The sequence below is a fragment of the Octodon degus genome, unplaced genomic scaffold, assembly GCF_000260255.1.
Source record: "Octodon degus isolate 3935 unplaced genomic scaffold, OctDeg1.0 scaffold00035, whole genome shotgun sequence".
NCBI classification, from domain to species: Eukaryota; Metazoa; Chordata; class Mammalia; order Rodentia; family Octodontidae; genus Octodon; species Octodon degus.
In genome coordinates, this window is record NW_004524611.1 from 6,761,476 (window position 1) to 6,767,333 (window position 5,858).

At 43.8% G+C, this 5,858-nt stretch overlaps 1 non-coding gene across 3 annotated transcripts in view; it reads left to right on the forward strand.

Annotated features, from left to right (window-relative positions):
- Nucleotides 1-5,858, forward strand: part of LOC101587284 — an 18,149-nt gene that overhangs the window by 855 nt on the left and 11,436 nt on the right. The window lies entirely within an intron of this gene.

The following is a 5,858-nucleotide window of genomic DNA, read 5'->3' on the forward strand; positions in this document are numbered from 1 at the left end:
TTCAATCCCCAGTTACACACACACACACACACACACACACACACACACACACACTTTATTTATTTATTTATTTATTTATTTATTTATTTATTTATTTGGTACAGGGTCTCACTACACAGCTCAGACTTGTAGTGAGTCTCCTGTCTCAGCCTCCCCAGCACTGGTATTCAGGAATGTGCCACCACGCTGGATTTCAGGGCTTGCACAGCATGCAGTACAAGGGATCAAGCCTGGGTCCTTGCGCTTGCCAGGCAGGCACATAGACTACTGAACTATCTCCCCAGATCATTCTAGTGTTAGTCTTTTGAGGAGTCTCCACACTGATTTCCATAATGGATGCAGTTTACATTTCCACCAAAAAATGCAGAAGTTTCCTTACTTTCCTGAGGTTTTACTAGCATGTTATTATTCGAATTCTTCATGTTGGCCATTCTTTCTGGAGTAAGATAGAATCTCTGTTGTTTTAGTTTGCATCTCTAATGTCCAGTGATGTTGAATATGTTAAGTGAAATAAGTCACTCAGAAAGCCATATATTGCATGAGACTACTCATGCAATTCTTTCTCATATAATGAATCTAGCAGGAAGAAAAGAGAGATAAGAAAGTATGAGGGAGACTGTTAGAGACGATGAAGAGGAGGAGGAAAGGGAAAGGGGGAACAATGGGGAAGATGATCAGAGTTACTATATGCATTGTATGAATACGCTGCAATGTGACCCACCTGGGTATAATTAATATGAACAATAAAGTACATCATAGAAGCAATAATAAGAACTTATTTGTGCTCAAAATATTTAAAATGCTGTTCTCTTCCATCTCTCAGCCCAATAAACTGAAGTGAATGGATTTCCTTTCTAAATATGTAACATCATTCCTTTCTAAATATTTGCTAAAATATTTAAATTTAAGTCATGGTATTCATTTAAAAGTTGAATTTTCACTTTAAAGCAAAAAGAGAAGCTTAATAATGAAAACATGTTTCCAAACAAACTCTTAAATTGAGCCCATCCTATTGAGCTGACCGGTGGCCTAATATCATATGCAGAAAGACCTTCATCTAACACACCACTCCACTATCAAACCTTAAGCCACCAGTTGATAGTTCATATATTACTACTTCAGACGTGGTGAGGGGTGTCAGTGATGCCCACTGGTGGCTAATGGGCATAAATTTCCTACAATTACTGTTCTGTAGTTTGCTTAACCAGAAACAGCCTAGAGCGTGGGGGTTCTCTTTGCACCCCCAAGACTGTAACAAATTCCTCTGAAGACTCCACAGCTCATGACTGTCGTCTGGAAATAACGGGGGTGGTGCCAACTCTTGGGAAGCCGGTTACGATCCAAAGTTTTGCCATCTTCTCTCAGTCTCCCAGTCCACAAATTGAGAAGCAGGCAGGAAACCGCGCTCGTCTCTGAATAACTGTGAGCTCTTGAAACGATGAAGGTTTACAAAATACCAAGAAAAAGAGGCCACTGGCGGTCAAACGGCTCCTTAGATGCGCCCCCAATAGCTTCCCAAAACCCAACCTCAACGAGTGACAGCCAAACGACCCAAAATTGGGTCCACAAGCACCCAGGTGTCCGCTAAGCGAAAAGCACGCGCTAGAGGGCGCCCCTGAGTGAGGCTCTGGGCCAACTACCGGCGCTGACAAACCCCTCCCGGCCTCCGTACCGCCCGTAGAGACTCGCGGGATACGTCCCACGCAGCGCGCCCAGCCCTCCTTTGCCCCCCTGCCTCGCTAGCGTGCACCCTTTCAGCCTCGCTTGATAAGGCTCCCCGCTCCCCGCACCCAGCCGCCTGCCTGGGTCTGGCGCGCAGCGCACGCAGAATGGCTACTTTGGTTGCGGGAGCAGCAGCGTCTTGGAGGGAACCAGAAGCCTGTGGCTACGCAGTGTGTTGCCTTGTTAACGCATAGTGTACAGATTATACTGTCTTCTGCTTCCATCCATTTTCTTGCAATGGACATGATTTTACTCTTCCTTATGGCTGGGTAAATCCATTGTGTGTGTGTGTGTGTGTGTGTATATTTTCTTTATCCACATATCTGATGATGGGCACCCAGGCCGATCTTTACCCTACATAATATGAATACTGCTGCAATAAACATGGGCCTGCAGGTATTTCTTACATACTGACTTCACTATTCATAGATACCTGAAGTGGTATAGCTGCATTACATGGGACTTCTGTTTTTAGCATTTTGAGAAACCTCTATACAGGGGCCGGGGAGATGGCTCAGTGGAATAAGCGCTTCCCTGGCAAGTGCAAGGGCCTGAGTTCAATCCCCGGTTCCGCAAAAAAAACAAAAACAAAAAACCCTTCACACTACTTTCCATACTGGCATGCCCACCAACCCTGTATAAAGGATCCTTGCCCCTGGATATTTGTATTTGTTAGGGTTTATGCAGTGTTCCCCAAAACATTTGTAGGATCAATCCCCAAAGCACCAATGTTCAGCAGTAGGAACTTGAGACATGATTGTATCATGAGACCTCCAACCTTGTCAATGCGTTAATCTGCTGATGAGTTCATCACTTAATGGGATATTGGGAGACGATGGAAATGCTGGTCAAAGCTCATCTGGGCCTGTCTTGGCCTGTCTTCATTATTCTCCCATTGCTGGGACAAACACCAGGCACTCAAAAGGAAGGAAGAAAAGGTTTATTTAGCTCAGTTACTGGAGGTTTCAGTCCATACTCAGCTGGCTTCAAGGTAGAGTGGCACATGGCAGCAAAACAGCAAGAGCAAAGGGGAGGAGAAGCAGCAGCAATGGCAACAGAGTCTGTCTCCCTTATGTCGCAGGCAGGCTCTCCGCCCCAGGCTGGGTGCAGCCCCCACACCCATAATCCCAGTGGATCATGAGGTAATCACAAACTAGAAGTTCACCCCATGACTGCATGAGGCTTTCAGGGGACAACTAGACAAACCATAGCAGGGGCATGGCTTTGAACGGTATGTCACAGGCCCCTTTCTGTTTCCAAGGTTGCCTAGTCTAATATGAGTACTGTACCACTTGTGTGAACATAGTTTTGTCCTCAGACCACAAAAAGGGACTTCCAAAAGAGATGGTGAAGGCAGGTCAGTTTTCTAAAAACGAAGGCTGAGAAGTTAGTGACTTGCATTTTAAAATTCAGGGAGAGGGAGAAAATTTCCAGATATTTAAAACAACCTAAATCATTCAATATTCAGTTTTACTAAATACAACCTCAGATCATTTTAACTCACTTATCTATAATTTAACTATGGCCTCTAATTTTCTTGGGTATCACTCATAATAACTGATAGCAGAATGCCATTTCTCTCCCATATATGGATCTGGATTTGTCTGCATTGCCTTTATTCTTAGGGAAGTACTTTGCTTGGAGTGGCAACCTCATGACTCAGAGGGAAAAAAGCTCTTTCTTGGTGGTTCCAGTGACAGTCCCCAAACTGAGTTTTATTCTGATTTGGCTTTACATTGAACCATCATTTATGGAAAAATGACCAATCAAATAATCCACAACATGCTCAGTGAACAGTCGTGAAGAAAAAAATATTAGAAAGTATCACTTGGAAAAACAAAAATAGACTAGACGATAACATAGAGATATCCATGACCCAACTAGCTCTTTCCGGTAAGGAGTGCTGCCTCACACATTTGATTAGCTTCTTGCTGTCTAGTCGCCTGAACATCTATTATTCACTCCGATAGTCTCATTGTCTCTCTCCTTCCATACCCATGGTTCTCCCTGAGTACATCTCAGAGGTGTACGGACCCTCTTCTAGACCTGTCTTAGCAAGCCCATTTCTTACTGTGGAAAGAGTGGACAACTGACTCTACGTTTCTATTAGAAATGTAGTAAGTTTTTTTTTTTTTATCTACTTCAGTCAACCGAACACCTAATAAGCAAAGCCCAAAACGTTATTTCTCATGGCCTTTAAATCTAGAATTAAGAGTCATCAGGAGCCTAGGTGCTTATGACTTGTGGCGTAGGCCTTCCAACTCTGCTCTACCTCCATCTTAGTCTTTCTCTCAGGTGATATAAAGCAAACTCCTGGAACAGAAAGTGTTACCAAGCCGTCTCCTTACTGCAAATATATCCCAAGGAATGGTTTAATTATGCTCTTTGTCTGGCCAAGCGCATATACAAGTGAACGGGTATTAACAGATAAGAGGGGCTGGAGATGAGGTTCTCCCCCTACACCCCAATATCTTCTATCTCCTATTTTGCATTCAGTCTTCTTTATTTTACTCCCTCAAAGTGTACTCAGCATTGAGTTACAGGACTCGAAGGAGCCTAAGTAAAGTTTTGCTCAAAGAAGAGCCAGTGAAAAATATGAATAAGGTAGCTATCTGCAAGCCAGGAAGAAAACCCTCACGAGAAACTGCATTGGCCAAAATGTTGATCTTGGACGTTCAGCCTCCAGAACTGTGGGCCAGTTCATTTGTACTGTTTAAGCCACTCAGCTGGTGGCATTTTGTTAGGGCAACCTGACTAATATGTACTGAATTTTATCATTATTGTCTATATGTACAAATATGCACTCCCCTCATTCCCTAGTCAAGGGCTAGTCAACTTCCGAGTCACCACTCTGCTTTCTCTTTCATTCCTACTGTTCCGATATAGGTCATCATCCTGTCCTAAATCATTCAGTCTCCAATTCCTCCCACCACTATTTTGTCCCTTCTCAAAAATTAATGTTTGTCTGCAAAACATAAATTACATTCATTTTAGAGAAAAAAATATATAATCACTTTTCAGTTTACCCTCCCACCCTTCTTTTTCCCTTTCTCAATTATTTTCCCCATCTCCAAAAAGTATGCCTCCCTGTTTCTTACCATATCTCCTTTACTTTATATTTGTAGTATCTCATATAAGAGGCTATTTCCCAGCTGGGTGTGGGGGCATATGCCTGTAATCCCAGCATCTGAAATACTTTGGAGGCTGAGTCAGGAGGATTGCTGTGAGTTTGAAGCCAGACTAGGATACACAGTGGGTTCAAGGCCAGCTTGAACTACACAGTGAGGCCTACCTCAAAAAAACCCGCAATATTTCAACATAAGGCACTCATACAGCATATCTGCTGCAACATACAATGGGCATATTGTTATAATAAATATGAGTTCAATCCCTGGTCCCACCAAAAAACAAAGAACCTTGATCTATGTAGTGAGACCCTGTAGACCCCGTATTAAATATATAAAAATAAATAAATATAAATAGTACTTGTAGTGGATTTCTAACTGGTGGTCAACTTATTACACCATGAATTAAACTAGCATGGTGCTGGGTGCAGGAGGCCCACCTGAGGATTGTTACCAGCAGCATAAAGGCAGAACAGGAGAAAATGCTGGAACTCTGTTAGATTTTTTTTTTTCGGGCTCAGGCTGCCTTAACAGTGGGGACGGTGTGGCACGTGGAGCTGGGGTTCAAACCGCGGTCCCACAAGCCTGACTGGGTTTGCCCAGGCAGGCACTTAAACAACTGAGGTAACTGGCAAGCCCTCTGGAATGCTGTGAGGGATGCTGTTTGGAGAAGCTGTTGGAGCTGTCAGAAGCTGCTGGTTCTCTTGGGCTGTTCTTCTGGAGGGCCTTGTCATGCTGGCTTTCCTGATGAACTCTGAAGAAGCTCGGGTCTGACTGGAAAAGGAGGAGACGGAGCCTCCTTCTTTGTTTTCGGTCCCTTTATTTTCACGTTTCCTTCTTCCTCCTCCACTTCCTCTAACCCCGCCTTATATCCCCTCCCCGGACCTATCAGTGGGCGCCACATACATCACCTGACGTGGGCAATAGGCCAATAGTCAGCTGCTTCGTAGGGCTATGTGAACCAATCAAATCTTACCAGCAGGGACCAAAAGCTATACAGAAAACAAGGCT